Here is a 19,697-nt window from a genome sequence, read left to right as displayed (position 1 = left end):
GGAGGGGCTTTGTGGCCTTCATTCCCCAAGCCTATACAGGCCCCCAAGGAGCCCATCCACCAGAGCTGTATTGTTTTTAATGGGGATGGGGGCATGTGGCCCCCACTCCCTGAGAATTTAGGGCCCCCATGAGCCCCATCTTTGAGGGCATTTTTATTTTTAAGGGGAAGCAAGCATGATGCACCGCTCCCTGAGCCTTTAGGGTCCCATCCTCTAGGGCCTTTTTTATAAGGAGAGGCTATATGCCCCCTGCCTGAGCCTTTAGGGCCCAGGAGCCCATCCCTACCTGAGCCTCTATACTATAGGTGCATACCTCCCAAGCCAATAGTGGCCCGGGACACCATGCCTCAAGGCCTTTGGTGGGTGCCCTAGTGCCCACCCGGAGCATCCACAAGTCACTATGTTTAGGGTTGTAGGGGGAGGCACAGGGCCCCCGCTGCCATGCTGCCTACCTGCATGCACCCATCATGGCTGCATGAGGAGCAGGTAGTTTTCTCTGCCAAGAAATGCCTGCTACCAAATGGCGGAAGCATTTGCAAAGCTCCTGCCACTTGGAAGCAGACAAGTGTTCCCTGCCAGCGCAATTGTGGGCAAGGAAACTACTACTGAGCCCAGGTGGTGTGCTGCCTGGGTCACAGTGAGTGAGACAGTCTGGGAGATGGGGCTCTCAGGGCCTTTTGAGACTCCTGGATGGGGGCCTTGCACCCCTTCCCCTTTATTTTGCAATCACCCCAGGGGATTGGATCCCTGGGGATTTTCCAGGCTCAGAGATGGAGGCTGTGCAACCCCACCCCCCTTTCTTTTAATGTTGGTTCCAGGGGATAGTGTCCCTGGGGCTTTTTGAGACTTGGGGTGAGGGACTGCATGTTCCTCTCCCCTTTTTTAATTTGGCCCCTCAAGAGGGGCGTTTGTGGGACTGGGGAGTGGGGCTGTGCATGCCCCCCCCTTTCTTATAATGTCAGCCCTGTGGGAAGTGGTCCCTTTGAGCTTGCCGAGGCTTAGGGAGGGTTGTCTCGCACCCCTCTCCTCTAAAAATGTAAATGTACTGCCAATCTGAGGGAAACTGGGAACAAATGTTTTTGACCACAGAGGAGGTCCCCCAGGCATAGGAGGGCAGGATATCCCAACCTTGCCCCCTTATATCTTGCTTCACTTTTTTGCAGGACTCTGGACTGAGTACCAAGTCCTAATATAGGTGCTGCCACCTCATACTTGATGTGGTGGCAGCCACAGCTAATCAGATCTCCTCTGGAGATTTGTCGGCTCCACAGATCCCTTGCGGCATGAAATATTCAAATATTTTTAACATTAATTTCTCAAAAACTACTCAACAAATTTATAAATCACGAAAAGCAAACCTTCTGGACCAAGATCTAGCTTTCTGCTGTTAGAGATTTCAGTAGGAAATAAAATTAATGTGATTAAATAACAAGTATGAGGGAAAAATAGGTCTAACAAGAATTTAGATTTAAACATATAGGGCCATATTTATACTTTTTGACGCAAAACTGCGCAGACGCAGTTTTGCATAAACAATTTTACCGTCGGCTAATGCCATTTCTTTGCGCCGTTCAGGCATCAAATTTATTCTTTGACGTGCGGTGGCGCAAACCACAGGTGTGAGTTATTTTTTTTACTCAAACCAATGCTCACATCGTAAAGAAAAACTACGTTAACACGGCGAAAATGACTGTGAGTCGGTTTACGACATCGCAAACCAGAAAGCGCCACTTTTTGACGCAATAGCATCAAAAAGTGGCGCAAACACAGCAAAATGTGCTAAGGAGAACCAAAATGGATTCCAGATGCTTGCACAGACCCCAGGAAGATGACAACAGACCAGGAACCATCCAGGAGGACCCACACAAAAGCCAGGAGAGGGAGAAGAAGAAAAGAAAGTGTTGCTTCAGAGCAGAGGAGCAGGAAATTCTGGTGAAAGAGATGACGGAACACCAGCACCAACTGTTTGTCACCTCAAAGTTGCCAATTAGTAGGAGAGAGAGGCAATATGGCAACAAATTGTTGACAAGATCAACAGTGTGGCAGAAGTACGGAGAACAGTCATCGAGTGCAAGAAACGCTGGCATGACTACAAGCATAGGACCAAGGAAATGGCCAGGAACAAGAAGGCAGCACTGCAGACTGGAGGTGGGAGTCCAGCACCGCAGGAGGCCCTGGACCACATGGAGGAAATGGTGGCAGCCGTCATCCCTGAGGAGATCATCACAGGGATTCAAGGACAGGACAGCGCAGACTACCAAGAGACAACACAGATGCAGGGTAAGTCGCATGGGGAACTAAAATGCCTAACTGTTAACTGCATCCGGGGGGCATAAATACTACACAATGCATGTAAGTCATGATATTCAGGGAGTGGCATGGGTAAAAGGGCACGGTACGGGGGCATGGCCCGTTCAGAGGAAACCTGGGGCACAGTACTATCCTACACCAACAACCTTTGCATGGGAGTATGCTGCCAAGGATGTTGGAAAGGTAAAGCCAGGCCAGGAGGGTAGGGTCAACGTAAAACTGGCAAGTTGTCACACATCACCCAGTATTCTCCCTACATGAACTAGGGCCCAATTAACAACCTCAGGCCATATCTGCAAGTGGAATTTAACATTGACAACAGTTGCCACTACCACCTCTGCTGTGTGTGCAGGTGAAGTAGCTAATGGCAGTAACGTCCCCATGGATCAAACACACCCAAATTAGAGGGTTCAGGATGACATTATCAATCCCCTGAAATCAATACAAATGTTCCAATCCTGTCAAATGTGATTGTCCATAGTTGCTACAAACATCAGCCATTGTCATAAACATTATGAGGTATACAGCACTAATGTCATACCCATGCTGCACATGTCAGGGTCCACCCTATGCCTGGGTCACAATAGCTCCAATGACACCATGCAACATCCCAAATGTTATATTGCTCAGACAACAGCATTGAGAGGGAGGACATATGTAACTGGCTACAGAAATACTACCACACAGTCAGAGGAGGAAATGGAACACTGCTAGGACCACCAGTGCAATCCAATGTAGCACACATTACCTAACATCAGCAGTACATACTACCAATGCTGACATCCGTATCGTGCCATGCTAATGCAATACATAGTATATGCTAGGTCTCAGCAACATATAGGTGGATATGAAATATCAGAGACTGGGTCAGTTCCAGAATGTTAAATGTGGTGCAAGTGCCATCAGAACACCCACAGCCAGTGAAAGGCCTCACCATGAGAATGGAAGTAGACAGGGGGTTGAGTAGGACAAGAAGGTGGCAATTCACAATTTGGCCAGAACCAACACCTAGAGGATGTGATGCTGACAAGTCCCCAAACTGACCACAATACATGTGACATGCAGGTGGGGCATAGGCCATGGGAGAATACTAATATTATAGACAGGAACAATAAACAGGAACCAAGATCACAATGTGAAACTAATAGGAAGGCAGGCATGTCACATTACAAATCCCACAACACAGACACACTAATTGTACCATATCTCATTGCAGAGGACGATGGCTCTCCTGTGGATATGCCTGTCCAGGACTACCCTGATGACATGGATGATGAGCTGACAAACATCAGCCACCCGACCCTCCAAGATGTCCTTGGAACCCTCCAGACCCCACCTCCAGTCACAAGGAGGAGCACAGAACTAGCAGCCATCACAGAGGACCCACCCACCATTGTATGACCTGCCAGCTCCAACACAGCTGAGGACTCTGAGGACACTGGCACCAGCTTTGAGAGAACTGTAGTTGGAGTCTAGCGGGAGCTGGCCAATGAGGTGCGGGTGGGGATAAAAAATATGTCAGCTAGCCTAGAGGGGGTGTGTACGTGCATGATGTCAACTGCAGAACAGGCAGCAGCCATGCAAGGGCAAACATCAATCTTGCAGGAACTTGAAAAAAGGTTGAAGGAAATCAGCACAGCTGTAAGAGAGTTGACACAATACCTACAACAACAATCCTGTCAATGCGTGAACGAATGCAATATTGAACCCCTCAGGGCCGACCTGGCTACCTACCACAGTGATGTGGCTGCTATACTTAAGAACCATCAGCTCCTCCTTGCTGCAGTACTGCCCTTAATAGCCCCACAGTTGGCAGCTACCAGGATGTCTGAATCCATGTCTTCAAACACTGAGGTGTGTGTTGCCCCTTCACAACCACCACCACCAAGGGCAGACGAGACAACACACACATCAGAAGATGAAGACGTGGAACAGATCACCTTCACCTGTAAGAGTACCCGGTAGCACTAGTCCCTGCAACATGGCCTCCTATTGCCAAGGTCTTGTGCTTTGTAACATGCCAGTCTTTCAACAACTGTACTCAAGCACTGTTCTTCAGCCCACTGTTTATCTTGTCGCCCTGCCCTGTGATTGTCTCTTACTAACTCATTGGCAAATCCTGTCTCTCTGCACTGTCTGACACTTCACCCCAGCATGTCCAATGACATGTCCTTTTGCACTTGTGTAGGATCATAATGGAAGGTGTCACACTAAAGGACTCACAATCATGGACAATGTACATATAGCACTACAGCACTTTCAAATAAATAGCACGTACACAACAACTTTATCTCTGTGTAATGTGACACATCAACCGTGAGGGAGATCAGTGATGTTTACCTCAGGTCAATGATTATAGATTGTCAAGACACCTGACCTGAAAGAATGTTGGCTGATAACTATGCACAGTTGTCTGGATTGTACCATCATCTGCCCTTCCTGAGGCTTAATTCTGAGGAAAATAGAAACTATACATCATAATGCTGTATTGGACTTAGGTATGTGACATTTGACCCAAATTTTACCTAACACACACCATGCTGCATGAATGGATGTGTATGAGTTTTCATACAAATATGTAACCGGGCTGCACATTGTAACAAATGATAGGTGTGAGTTATGTACACCATACTACATGAGAGCATACTACCACTCACCTTATAAGGATTCGCTTGGACATCAGGCTGCAGGCAGACTTAACATAGTGTCCACAATACCAATTCTGGTAGCAAAGTATGTGACATTGAAAACATACATCAAAAATTAACAACACTTTGGGATCCATAGTAACCTTGAGTGGTGGGTGCAATGGATGGCAGAATCTTAGCAAAGTAGCTTTGGTGTAGCTGCAAATGTAACAGCTCAGTTTCTGATTTGGTTGCAGCATGGGACACAAAAGCTAATACTAAAGAGACACTGTTCACTCATGCCAAGGCCCTGGTCCCCAAGCATGTGACACATACTGTAAAGGGTTACCTAAATATTAATTAAACAGTAAAAACAGAAGCTAAAAGCAGGGGAAACACCTTACCTTACCTAACCTATCCTAACTACACATTACCCACAACTGTCCCTAACTAACCTAAGCTAAACGTACTTATCACATTTAACGAAACGATCTAAACATCAACCCCACAACCCCCTTATAAGACGGGACACATGGAGGACAACATATACTAACCTAAACACATACTATCTTATACTAAACAAATATATATTTTTTTGTATTTTTATATTTTATATATTGTTTTTGTTTGTTTTTTAAAACACCAAAACCCTAACATCATCCCCTACCCACCCACCCACCCACACACATAATAAAAAACAGATATTAAAAGTATCAAACTCCCACCCCCACCCACTACTACTAACTAAACTAACAACCTATTCTAACCTAACACTAAGCCCCCTAATCCCACTAATGAAAAGAACCAGGAAAGAGGAGGGAGGAGAGGGAATCATGGCTGAGGGTATATTGTTTACAAGTTTGCCCTCCGCAGGGTCTTTTTTATGGCGCGCACCCTCCTATTCACTTGTGCCACCTCCTGCTGCAGCCTGGTCATTTTCCACAACATACAGTCCAAGTTCCGTTGCATCTGCTGGGTCAATGACTGCAGCAGGGGTGGTCTGGGTGCCAGTTGAAGAAGTATGTCCTCTTGTCAGTTCCATGCCTGTAGGAAGAGGTGCAGGTTGTTCTGTGACAGGTCCTGGAGCAGTGGAGGTTGACGGTCCTGCAAAGGTGCCTGCTAAGGTTGGTGCCACCTGGGTGGTAGTGGTGGTGCTGGTGGTGTTGGCTGTGGTGGACACGGAAGGGCCCCCTTGGGCAAATGCCCTCCACACTCCGGAGGCTCTTTCATGGCGATAACGCCTTGCCATGTTGCGGAACCCCGACTCCACATCCAGAATGTGGTGGTAACGCATCGCCCTGCGCTGAAACTCCCGAATCTGGATGGGAATCAAATTGGCAGCTGTTAAAACAAATATACAACCAAACATTAGGTACTTCATTGTGTGATATGGCTCCAGAAGTTAATCAGACAATACATCTAATGTACCAGAAACAGCCCATATCATCATACAGATCACTGATTATCCCTGAGGAAGTACATGCTAATGCAGCCTACACATGTCCTATCAAACAGCACAGCAATACTCTAAAAGATGGGTAACAACTTGAGTGACCTATGCATTTGTTCAGCCATTTGTCACGTAAAGAAAATGCTGCAAGTCCTCCACCAGTGACAGGCCAACTAATGACTATCTTCTTGATGACAATCAAGGGCCACAAGATCTACGAGTTGTAAATGGAATTGCCAGGATAGAATGCAGTTGCTAATCATGAGTGGGTATCCTAGGTTTGGACAAGTGACTTACAGATTTACATGTCTGTGTATTAAACTTGGATCATCAGTCCTAGGTAAACTTTTCACAACCCTACCCCTGTGCCTGAGGGGGGTGGACAAGCAACAAATACTTTCAAACATCAAGGACACCCAGGAAGCTTTGGACAACTGTACTTGGGTTTGTGCAGTCCACCACAGGTAAGGAGGATGTCCAACTAGGATACACCGAAACCTTGGACAATCCCATCCACGCTTATGTTTTGAAATGCAGACAATTTTCAACATCATTTCCTACCAGTAACACATGACTTACTACAAGCAGATAGATGCAAGCACACATCTGGCCATGAGCTGCATGCACACCTAGGCCGTTGTATTCAAGTGCCTGATACTCGTAGCACAACATGTGGAGCTACATGCTGCTCGGAAGTCAAACATACAGTCAAACATGTTCATTAGTGAATAGGGAAGCTGAAGTCTGTGGGTAAGACTTTGGCATCCCTATTCTGTGAGAATCAGGGTCAGACTTGCTGACCAAATCACAAATATGGTCCTCTGCTACATTTTCTGAATTTAAGTTTTATCCACAAAATAATCCCTATTCACATGGCCGTGCCTACAGGACTGCCCTACAATCCCAAATTATGACTATACGCTAATGATTGCCCATCTCAAGGATGGGAAAAAAATGATACTCCACTCAAGGAACATATCCGATCATTGAACAGCGCATAACACCTTGCTATGTGTCCAACACACAGGAGTCAATCACACAACAGCAGCAAACACAACACAGAACAGAAATATCAACACTTACTGGAGATGTCTGGGTCCGCAAATTGAGCCACCTCTCCTATAGTGTAGGGGGCAGGTCCACCTGTAAAGCATGGAACGGGGGAAATGTGCTCAATGTGTGTGCACTGTACAACACTTCCAAATACAAATACTATGTGTAAGATTAAATCAGAAAGTCAAGCCTCTCAGACATGACAATACTGCATTCAACATACCACTGCAAACATGTACAGACCCGAGCACTCCAGTGAGTGATACACACATATCTGCACACATGCAGTTGCCCTAACTATCATGTGGTGGCAAACATGCTCCATCATTTGTTTGCAGACTCATTCATGGAGTGTATTCCTCTCATCATGTGTATCCATGAGAGACATGCAAAGCCACTTTCCTGGAGGACTGCAATACCAGTCACCCAGCTATTGTGACTAAGACCAATGTAAAACACACAGGTACAATGTACAGAGGGCCAGGGACAGTTGTTACCCCTCATTTTGCATCATTTGCTTCATTTTATGTGCCACAGCTATGGTAAGTTGCACCAAACATTGAGATATGAACCCGTGTGCATTACTTTCAGCATCCATCCCTAATTTAATTGTGACACAAAAAAGTCCAAATATCAGTCTAAGATGTTACCTGAGGTCAGTTATAACTTGTTACGTATGTGTCAGAATCCAGTTCAGACATGTATCCCAAAAAATTGAGGTACACATTATTTCTTGAAAATATCTGAATTTAAAACATGTCTTTCCTGGTACACTCACAGATCATGCATAAAACATATGTTAGAGCCACATTTGCATCATCTATTGATGTGAAGGCAGCACTAATGTACAGGCTCCTGTTGTGTTTTGTAAGTTAGTGCAGCTGTTGCATCAAAAATGACAGTAATGTGTAGGAATTATTGTATAACTCACGGCAACTGTATGTTTAACTTGCTTTCCACATGTCCAAAAACATTGCCTGCAGCATATGAACAAATCTGCTACTGTCACTACAGAGCATTTAAATGTGCAAATTACTCTGATTTGTACTCACCAACAGGGCCACCAATCACAGTCCCCAGGTGGTCCAGCAGGTCTTGCTCCCGGGCAACCAGGTCAGCCCCAAGGTGTTTCTGCTGGTGGTCGTTGCGCGGTGTGTTGTAGATTCGCTTAAGATGGTACAGGACCTTTACCCACCTGAGCCTCCTTGCCTCTGTATGATACCCCTGTATCACACGCCCACCTGCTTTGATCATTAAGGGTAGGAAGTGGCACACCGGCCAAACAAATCCCTTCAGCTCCTCCTCTCCCATCCTGCAAAGATGAGGCCTGCCCAACATGCTTGCACAAAAAAAGGGAATAAAGGGGTACAGAGGAGAATGAAGGGAAAGTAGGAGAGGGAAATGAAAAAAAATAACAGAAAACAGCCCAACTATCCCCAAACTAACACTACCCACAACAGACTCCCAACAGTACAAAGATAAATTTATACACCAGAAATGACAAAAAATACACTTACACAGGAGACAAAATCACAAAATGCACAGAGAGACAAGTCAAAACACAGCTACACAGTCAGGAAATATCACAGATTGCAAAATGAAAGTTAAAGTACACCGACTGTACCAATTCTGTAAACAGGATATCCTATTACATCACTTGCTGCCTCAAATGCGGGGCGTTTTTATTCTTATGCGGCAAAATATTATAACGCTTACAGTCTGTGCGTCATTTTTTTTTACGCACATGCTTAGAAATAACCCGCATCCATATTTTCAAATATGTTTCATACTTAACCAATTTCATGGGGTACAGTGTGGGAATTACCGCTCAGGGCCAATGGATGTATCATGGCAATGAGCGTCATTTTTCGACGCATATGCATCATTTTTTGATGCATGTGCGTCTTTTTTGACGCGTATGCCTCAAAATTTCTGTCTTTGACTGGGTTTGGGTAATTTCTCATTTGTAATAGTACATGACAGGTGTGACAATACAGAGATAGGCTGATTGTACCTACATTGTGCATTCCGGTGTATGGGCACATGTGATAGATCATGCTACTGCAGACCATGATCCTCTAGTTGTTGTACCGGATTTGTACTCTTCACTGACGCAATAGATGGCCAAACGTGTGGAATACAATTAGGTATTACCAGGTTTGGGCATGTTTTGCGTCACTAGAGGATATCAAGGCTACACAACTCAATACAGTAACTCAATGCCTATGTGTCAATGTGTGTGAATTGGCTCTTACTATTGTAGTTGTCCCACTGTGTGAACATCACAAGACGCGTTTTCTCAAATCTGTTTGTATGCATGTGGAGTCAATGTGTCCAACCATCAGATGCTATTCAGTGTGGAAATGAGAAAGGAAATGTGTTTGTCATACACATAGCAACAAATGCTGTGTGACCTTCCTAGGTTTTTTGGGACATAAGCACCACCAATGACAAACCATGCACAGGATAGATAGAAAACGGTTGATCATGGCAATGATCCAAGACTAAGCCATCACATGTCCTGGAATGTTGGATATTACTTCCTAGGCACTTGTTTGTATACTACCCATGAGTCAGGCATTGGATAATGCTATGTGGGTACTGTGTTTGTGACACCAAGTCCCAAATACAATCTACAAATGTCATGTCACACCACAGTTGGAGTCATATAAATGAGCCATGTTTCTCCTGTGGCAGTGGAGGACCAGCAGACCAAGCAGCATGTGTGCACATATTTCCAGTGGTAAATTGCACAAAGGTGTTCGGTTCAAGTGTGTGGGGCCATGTGTAGCCTGAGTCATTATTGGGGTCCATGTTGTCACAGTTACGTGCAGTTCCTGTGGAGTCATTTCCTGCATTTACAAAGTATCCTTCCCAGCTGAATTGAAGGAAAGCCGAAGAGGAATTGAGAACACACATGGGTATAGTCCTGCTGAGGCACTGCAGACGTGTTATGAGACTGACAACAGGGCAACCTTGGTGTGCTGACAAAGTTAATGGATCAGGAATTTTAAACCAGCAGGTTACCTCACAACATTTGTACACAGGGAGGCCTCTACAATTCCCACAGCAGCCAGGAACATCAGTGCCTCTGTGATGATTAATCTCACAGCTATTCACCACGCAAGCCCCATCAATATGTTGGGGGCAATGTGAATCAGCGTGTGGACTGTCAGGGTCCCAACGTGTTGACATTTCATGCACATTATCTGACGTTGTTTGTTGTGCTAGAGGCACCATACCCAATCCATGCATACAGCCATGGTACACTGTCACTAATTGTCACTCATGCATACATGAAACCCAGACAAGGGATGGGCCATGATTAGGCTGTTTGGAGACAAGTTCCACCCCATGGTACGATAAGTAAACTGATTATGCTATACAATGTATTTGCGTATTCATTGTAGACCTACCTGACACAATACCCCAGGAGGAAAGTGAGTGCTTGGAAAGCAACTATGAGAGAAATGTAGCCACAGGAAACCTTTATGGTAACGCAAAGACAGGAACCAGTCAGGCTGACAGGAGGCAGGGTCAATCAGGAACAAAAATGTAACAAGGCAACTAGACAGTGAGCAGACTGAGACTGGTCAAAGCTGGAACAACACTGTGGAAAATGGAAAATGAAAACTGTGTTTGTCCTGTGTGTTGGAACATAACACAATAACCCAAGGCCTGTGTTACACAAATGATTTAAACAGCAATGCATAACAGTGTTATACATAAAATGGCAGCTTCTATGCTGTTCCAGGCAGCTGCAAGGGCAGTGCATGTTCAAATGGCTGGTCTGCATGGAGGTGCTCACAGGTGTGTGCAGCTTCAGTCTCTCACAAGTCCTGTAGGTGTGAATCAAGTTCAAAGGGTCAACAATACCTTTCACATGGGAAGCAATGTACATGTGATTACAGGTCCTACAGACTACAAGGCAGTGCATTATTCAACCAGAAGTCCATGCAGACAGAAGAACAATGACTATGGCATACCATACTAAAGAGGGAAGCACACTGAATTCAGAATGTGAATCTGGGTGTGTGTAGATGAGGGATTATCTGGGTACACGTATTCCATTTCCAGGGCCCTCTGAAGAAGGGTGGGGTGAGACAGGGAACATGGCAGTGGCAGGACTTAAGACCTGGGCTGGCATGTGCAGGGGATATCTTGTGAGCAATGCTAGTCATACCTGGGGCACTTGTGCTATCCATTTGCTGCTTATATGGAATTCTTGTCACACATACACCTTGCAAATATAGCTGATGTAACACTTACTGATGTCAAGGGTCTGGTCATACCTTCTTGTCACCAATGCAATAGCACATCCACTGCCTCATGTATGAGGCATTTTGTTACTTTATTGACTGATGGTGTCTTAGTTGTGTGCCATATGCTGAAATGAACCATGTTGCCAACATGTATGTGTGAAATTGCTGTGCTCCTCTGATATTGCCATTCAAATGTGAAATGGACAGGATATATGTCATTTATAGTGTGTGTGAAGTTGGGTGTACATTCATACCATTCAAATATGATGTGTTTTTTTCTGTATCCTAATCTGTATTTCTGCAATGCTCCATGAGGCTACACTCTGATTCTGATTGTTAGGGATAATGTTATGCAAAAATGATTACCCAGACCATGACATAGTGACTAGTATAGGTGTTTATTGACATATGGTAAGACAGTGGTGATGGATGAGTAGAGTTAAAAGAAATTTTGGACATCATGTTGTCTGAGACGCAATCCTGCAGCTGTGTTTGGATGCTCCCCTCATGTTGATGGACAGCATCCTCCTCTTCCTCCTCTTCAGCCATTTGTGGGTCAGGTTCATATAGGGGAATGTTCCTTCTTACACATATGTTGTGCAGGATGGCACAGGTCAAAATGATTTTGCACACCATTTCAGGTGAGTATAGGAGGCTGTCTCCGGAGATGTTGAGGCACCTGAATCTTGACTTCAGGATTCCAAAGGTCCTCTCAACTATGGTGCGTGTCCTCCTATGTGCCTCATTATAGGCACGCTCTGATGCTGTGCTTGGGTTTGCAAATGGGGTCATGATCCATAGCTGGATCCCATACCCCTGGTCAGCTGAAAGAGAAAAGGAGTGAGAACATGTTGATGTTGCTTGCACCATGATCATCACTTTGCATGGCAGTTGTTCTCTTGTGTTGTCTGTGACTCATCATTGTTTGTGTTATTGTGTGGAATCCTAGGCTTCTAGGATGTACCATCAGCATTGGGTTGTTTCCTTATCTGAACGGGTGTTTGGCTGATTGACCAGATGTCAGCAGTATTTTTGTAGAGTTGCAGTACATTGTGTACTCCTTGCATTATGCCATGTGAAAGAGGTGTCCTTGTGTCTTAACTGGGGGTGACATGATACCTCCATACGCAGAATCATTTCCACAGTGGTGGTAACACTGTTGCATCTATATACCCTGGATATCCCATATAATTTCACACATGCAATAGAATTAGTTAAACATCAGGGCAACCCTTAGATTTGGCTAGGTGACAATGTACAACAAATCTCCGTACGTTGTCAGCACTGACGTGTTGACAATTGACTATGCACAAATTTCACATGTGTGACAAATTCTCTGCAGACCTATTTCTCTGCCCTTGCCAAGTCGACTCCGGTTCTAATGTGTACCCATACTACTGAACATGTTCTCGTTCAGCTGGCTAACTTGGTTGTGAGGTTGTGTGTGAAATTGTCTCAATCCGTATGTGTAGGAATGTGCACTTTCAATATTATCCCATCAATATTTGTTCTTCACACAGTCCACTTGCTTATTGGTAGTGGGCAATGTGAGAGCAGGAGTGATGTGAGATATTGGTACAGCCTCAATGATTCCAAGTCACCTTCATTGTAGTCATCATCATGCTATGTGTGCATGGTGTTTGACTTACAGCAAAACACATTACACACCCCTTATACAGTACGTATTGGTTGGAAGGGTGTTTGATTGAAAGTTATTGATGTGATATTGAAAGATTAATCTTCCAAGTTGTACTGCCAGTTGAGGCCATGTAACTGTCATTGTGTTGCTGTAAAGTGTTCCTGTGTGTCTGTGGAGTGGCATCTGTTGTTATTTGGTTCTGTCATTTGTCCAAAGGTGTGTATCCAAATGGGTCAGGATATCACACATGCCTAACAGTGTCACAACCTTATTGTCTTCCTGGCCACGTGTCAATGTAGTGGTGTGTGGGTTGTGTGTCCTAGTCCTACAGGGTTGCTGTGCTGTGTGCATATAAGTAGGTTTCTGTACTTACCAACAAGTAGGCCATTTCCATATCATCCATCCTGGAAGTGTTGATTGATGGTGCAGTGGCGGAAGATGAATGAATCATGTACACTCCCAGGTTACTTTGCCATGATGTTGGTGATCAATCCCCGGTGATCGACAATGGCCTGCACATTGATGGGGTGTGTGCTTCCTGTTGCGGTATAGATGTTCGGTTGCACCAGGTGGCACAAGTCGTACATATGTGCAGTCAATGGCACCAAGCACGTGTGGGAAGTTGTTGATTTGATAGAAGCCCTGTTTGGTCTCCTGCTGCTTCTGCTGAGTGTTGGGGAAGCTGATGGGCGGGGTGTGTGGGAGATGATGGCATCCAGTACCTTAGGTAGGAAAGCAGAGAATGAGGGCTGTGAGATCCCGACAACCAGGGTATAAGTGGTTTGAAAGGAGCCACTTGCCAACATGTGGAGTACAGCTAGCAGCTTGGTTTCTGGTGGAATGGTGTGGGGTGTCTGCAGCTGGGTGCTGAATGGCTTGGCAGTTGAGCCTGTAACTCTGGATGATGTCTTGTTGGCGGAGTCCCAGAAGGGTTGTCCTGGTGCAGAATATCATCTCCTGCCTTCTGCGTTGCCTTTGGGGTCCCTGCTGGTATTGTAGAAGCTGCTGTTGTTGGTCCTGTGCTCTGTGTCTGCATGCATGCTGGATGAAAAGCACCTCCATGTCTTCCTTTTGGAGCTCTGCTGTTGGTTCTGTGTGTTTTCCTTAAGTACTGGTGTGTTTTCCCCATTTTAATGCCTGCCCTCAACCGTGCGTTTTTTACGCAAATCGGGCTGTGCGTCATTTTCCGACCCTGCCGCCCGGCCGTGTGGAATTTTTGCGCGATTGGATAAATATGGCACACAGGTGTTTAAGTAATTTTTTGGACGGGAACGCCTACCTTGCATGTCATTAATGCAAGGCGGTTTCCCGCATCCAGAAAATGACGCACACGCCGGAATTTTGGCATTCACGGGCTCGATTGTCAAAGTTTAAATATGGTGCTCGGTTTGCACAGAACATGCGTCAACATTTTTTACGCAAATTCGGCGCAAACAGAGTATAAATATGCCCCATACTTTTATTTCTAAACTTTGTGTGCCCTTATTTGCTTGATTTGCTTGGTTTGCTAACGTTGACAAATTTGAATAAACTGCAATTCAGCAGAAATGTTTCTATCACAACGTTTGCGTGGCCGATACATGACGCAAACTTCCTATACCAACAGAGAAAGTTATATTATTTTATTATTTTTAATCACCTGACATGACTGCTAAACTAATCTGAAATTTGTTTTTTTATGAATAGGCTTTAGTGTGGAGATATAGGAGAAAGGCATGATCTTAGTTTATTCATCAAGACGAGTTGGAAAATATGCACTTATAACAACTTGTGCAGAAATGTTATAATTTTATCTTGCAGTAATACTATCTTTGCTAGACAATGATATTCCAAAGGCAGCTGTTCTTATTGTATGAATTTTAGCACTTATGATTGACTGTCTAATATCTGAGATTAAACTATGTCATAAATTACATATCTTTTCTAGTCATGAATAAAAGTGTCCAGGAAAAGAACAGATAGGCTTGGCTTGGCATTACCAATAGATTTCAGATCGAGACTCTCTCTCTGAGCTCCTGAATGCGTTCTGCCTAGACTATTCTCCACCAGAAGTTTATTTCAGTATTCTTTATGAGTAATGATTGCTTTGCAGACCGGACTGCATCTTAAATCTGTTGTTTTTGTTATTTATTGACGAAAATGTTTTACCTGTACTGATTTAGAATACTAGAAAAAAGATAGTTTACATGACATACTTTATGCAATGTTCAGTAGATTTTAACTCACTAGAAAATACTTAAAGCATATGCTAATATAAAATGTATTGTCTATAAAAATTGCAGCTTACACCTGAAACCCATACCCAAGATCCCCTCCTGGGTACTTATGAGGTGTGTAGCATTTTATAATTTTAGAATTCTCTGCTCTCTCACTGCCAATTTTAATGTAATTCTGTTCAGCAGTTTTTGAAGTATTGCTGTTTAATTTTCCTATGTGAAAATGGGGAAAACCCATTTCGGGACCCTCCCTTTTTTACTAGCCCCATTTTGATGGAGCAATACTAAACTTTACAGGAAGAAGCTGAGAAGGATGAAACCTTTTTTTGAAAAGGCTTGTGAACATTTGTTAAGGTTTATGGGGTGGGTGGTGTGTATGTATAAATTTGTTTGTTCCATGGCATTTTTTACTATAGTACAAAGGTCAAATTTCTGTTTATTACCAAAGTACAGTAAAATTGACATTAGAAAAATACGGTTTACTGCCTTTCGTATTGATTGCACCAATTGGTTTAGACAGTGAAATAAGACCCCTAATTGTCATGAGGCCTCTTTAATGTGATTTCACTTCAGAGCACAAATCTAACCCCTTGAATACTGGTTTGGTTAATTACATTTTCTTAAAAAATACACATGAAAGAAATGTGCTTTGCTTCTTGTGAGCACGGCCTCTCACCAACTTAACAACAGTAATAAATAGCTTGTTACACTATGCACATCTGCATATCTATTTTACTATCTATCTATCTATCTATCTATCTATCTATCTATCTATATAAACACACACACATACTTATACAATGTGTTAGACTTTTCATCCTTGGTGTGGTCTCCCTTAACTTTTTGCCTCTGTTCCCCAGGTTATTGATGTGTGCTGGACTCTGATTTTGCTGTTTTTAATACTCTGGGCACTTTACCACTGCTAACCAGTGCTAAAGTGCAAGTGCTCCTGTTTCAAATGTGTATGTAATTGGTTCTCCATTCTTGGCATATTTGTTTTACTGTTAAGTCCCTAGTAAAGTGCACTAGAGGTGCCCAGGGCCTGTAAATCAAATGGTACTAGTGGGCCTGCAGCACTGGTTGTGCTACCCACACAAGTAACCCTGTAATCATGTTTCAGACCTTCCACTGCAGTGTCTGTGTGTGTATTTTTACACTGTAAATTCGACTTGGCAAGTGTACCCACTTGCCAGGCCTAAACCTTCCCTTTTCTTACATGTAAGGCACCCCTAAGGTAGGCCCTAGGTAGCCCCAAGGGCAGGGTACATTGTATGGATAAGGTAGGACATATAGTAATGTGGTTTATATGCCCTGACAGTGAAATACTGCCAATTTTGTTGTTCACTGTTGCAAGGCCTGTCTCCCTCATAGGATAATAAGGGGGCTACCTTTAAATATGATTAAAGTGTAGATTCCCCTAGAGAGTAGATGGACATGTGGAGTTTGGGGTCCCTGAACTCACAATTTAAAAATACATCTTTTAGTAAAGTTGGTTTTGAGATTGTGTGTTTGAAAATGACACTTTTAGAAAGTGAGCATTTTCTTGCTTAAACCATTCTGTGACTCTGTCTTGTTTGTGGATTCCCTGTCTGGGTCAGTTTGACAGTTGGGTTGTTTTTCACCTCACACTAGACAGTGACACAAAGGGAGCTGGGGTGTAGCCTGCATTTCCTAATTAGCCATCTCTGCTAGGAGGGAGGGGTGGAGTGGTCACTCTCATCTGAAAGGACTGTGCCTATGCAGACTCCAACCCCCTGGTGTGTGTCTGAGGCCTTGCCTGGGCAAGGCAGGATTTCACAAGTAGGTGTGAGTCCCCTTTGAAGAAAGGTGACTTCAAAGACTAAAATGGGTATAAGAAGGGCACCCAAATCTACAGACTTTAGAAACACTTCTGGAACCAAGAGGAACCTCGGCCTGGAGAAGAGCTGAATAGCTGTGGAAGAAGAGCTGCCCTGCCTGTGACTGTGCTTTGTGGAGCTATCCTGCAGTTGCTGCTTCTGCCATAGTAAGAGGGCAAAGACTGGACTTTGTGTGCCTTCCATCTTGAGAAGAAATCTCCAAGGGCTTGATCTAGAGCTTGCCTCCTGTTGTTTGAAGTCTCAGGGACAGCAAAGACTTCTCTCTGCCAGCACCTGGAGTCTCTGGAGAGACTCCTACTCTACCCTGTGGTGCCCATCCAGTTCCTGGGACTCTGAAAGGAGAAGCTGGCAGCCTAAAGACAAGAAAATCCATGCACAGAGCGCTGTGCAGGGAAAAGATTGACGCAAATCCGATCTGCGGATGAAAAAACGATGCGCCGCCGGCTCCGCAGCTGAGAAACGACGCTCGCAGGAAACGCGACCGAAAAATTGACGCACGGAGCAGGAGAAACGACGCGCAGCATCGCTGACGGAGGCTGGGAGATCACAACCTGCGCTGCAGGATTTTCAGATCATCGTGCGGCTGGATTTTTGACTCAAGTACCGCCGTGCAGAGTTATTTTTGACACGCACCTGCCTGTGCGGGGTTATTTTTGACGCACACCAGGTACATTTTCACTCTAGCAACGCTAGTGTGTTTTTAAAACTACTTAAAGACTCTTTTTGATTTTTAATTGATAACTTGACTTGTGTATGGTGGATTTTTGTCGTTTTGGTCTTGTTTTGTTTAGATAAATATTTCCTATTCTTTTCCCAACCTGTGTTGTGTCATTTTGTAGTGTTTTCATTAAGTTACTGTGTGTGTTGGTACAAATACTTTACACCTAGCACTCTGAAGTTAAGCCTACTGCTCTGCCAAGCTACCAAGGGGGTAAGCCGGGGTTAGCTGAGGGTTCTTCTCTTTTACCCTGACTAGAGTGAGGGTCCTTGCTTGAACAGGGGGTATCCTGACTGTCAACCAAAGACCCCATTTCTAACACAATGCACACACATTTTCATGTTTGTCCATCATAGGCGGCCCCACTAGTTTTATCTGTGGCCATTGGCGTGTCCCCTCACCTCTAAAAATCATTTCTAGAGGTGCCACAGAGTGGATATCCAAAACATCAATAGCTACTCATGTGACAGGGTACAGGGAAAGGAAGCACATTAAAGGTCTTTATAGTGGCCTTCCTCCCCATGATATTAGTTTAAAAAAGGTGTCCAAAAGGGACTGTTATACCTGGAGTCTTTGGTGTGGTTTTCCCCAAACTTTATGCCTTCAACCCTCCTGCTTTGCTGACTTTTATTGGCTGACTTTAGGACCCTGTGCACTTTACCACTGCTAACCAGTTAAAATGTCCTTGTGCTCTATCCTTTAAAAGTGGTAGAATTGGTTTATACGCTATTGGCATGTTTAATTTGATTGTAAGTCCCTAGTAAAGTAGTACTCTATGTGCCCAGGGCCTTTAAATTAAATGTTACTAGTAGGCCTACAGCACTGATTGTGCCACCCACTTAAGATGCAATATAAACATGTCTTAGGCCTGCCATTGCAGGCTGTGTTCAGGTTTAACCTGCCATGTGGACTTGGCAAAATAACACTTTTGGCAGGTCCAACCCCTCCTTTTTTATACCTATAAGTCACCCCGAGGGTAAGCTTGAAAAGCCCAGAGGGCAGGTGCAGTGTATTAGAAAAGCAAGATATGCACTCTTGAGTTTTACATGTCCTGGAAGTGAAAAACTCCTGAATTTGTTTTTGCTACTTCCTTTCCCATAATATAACATTGAAGTTACCTTGTTACATTTAATAAGCAGTATCTTCCCATTGGGGGCAGGTAGACGGTCAAGTTGGGTGTCTAAATAATTGTAATTTAAAGATCTCTTTCATGGTAAAGTCGGCTTTTTAATCACAATTCTGAAAAGGCCACTTTTAGAGAGTTAGCATTTTCTTGCCCTAACTGTTTAGTGTATGTAGCCTGTTCCTAGCATTTTCTTGTCCTAACTATTTAGGCCCATATTTATACTTTTTTAGCACCGCATTTGCGCTGCTTTTGGATGCAAAAACGGCACAAACTTACAAAATACAATTGTATTTTGCAAGTTTGCGCCGCTTCTGCGTAAAAAAATTATGCAAATGCGGCGCTAAAAAAGTATAAATATGGGCCTTAGTGCCTGTAGCCTGTTCATGGGTCACTGGCTCACATGACTTTGCAATGGTAAACACCATGGGTCTTATTAT

The sequence above is a fragment of the Pleurodeles waltl genome, chromosome 8 (assembly GCF_031143425.1).
Source record: "Pleurodeles waltl isolate 20211129_DDA chromosome 8, aPleWal1.hap1.20221129, whole genome shotgun sequence".
Classification (NCBI taxonomy): Eukaryota; Metazoa; Chordata; class Amphibia; order Caudata; family Salamandridae; genus Pleurodeles; species Pleurodeles waltl.
Note: the sequence above shows the minus strand (reverse complement) of the source record.